The sequence below is a fragment of the Corvus brachyrhynchos genome, unplaced genomic scaffold, assembly GCF_000691975.1.
Source record: "Corvus brachyrhynchos isolate BGI_N302 unplaced genomic scaffold, ASM69197v1 scaffold21, whole genome shotgun sequence".
Lineage (NCBI taxonomy): Eukaryota > Metazoa > Chordata > Aves > Passeriformes > Corvidae > Corvus > Corvus brachyrhynchos.
In genome coordinates, this window is record NW_008236924.1 from 4,020,151 (window position 1) to 4,020,605 (window position 455).

The 455-nt window shown below is 58.2% G+C and overlaps 1 protein-coding gene across 1 annotated transcript in view; it reads left to right on the forward strand.

Moving 5' to 3' along the window:
* Positions 1-455, forward strand: part of CPLX2 (complexin 2) — a 24,714-nt gene that overhangs the window by 9,876 nt on the left and 14,383 nt on the right. The window lies entirely within an intron of this gene.

Sequence of the window (455 nt, forward strand, 5' to 3'; positions counted from 1 at the left end):
TCACACGAGCCTCGTGCTTCCCGCAGCAGCAGGGATGGGGGCTGCTTCGCCCACCTCCCCCTGGCCACCCCGCACCCCACGTGGGAACAGTGCTTAGGGACAGTACTCCAGGCCACTGACTCCTAAGATAGGCAAGCCCGAGTTAACACTGGTCACTAGCACAAAGGGATGCCCCTGCCAGTTTGGCCTCAGCTCGTACTGGGAGCAGTCCTCTGGCACACTGGGATCTACTGGAGGAGGATGTGCTTAATGAGCCGAGGCATCTCCAAAGATTGAAAGACTCGAGGACCCATCCCAGGAACAAAAGGAGGCGTTTGTCAGGCGCTGAGAGACGGGCTCGTTAATTCCTCCTGGCTGTCACACTTATCTGTAATGAATTTGTGCTCCGCTGTATTATTTTTAATACAATAGGAGCGGTGCCGCCCGCCCACCGCCCGGCTGCCGGGCGCGCTGAC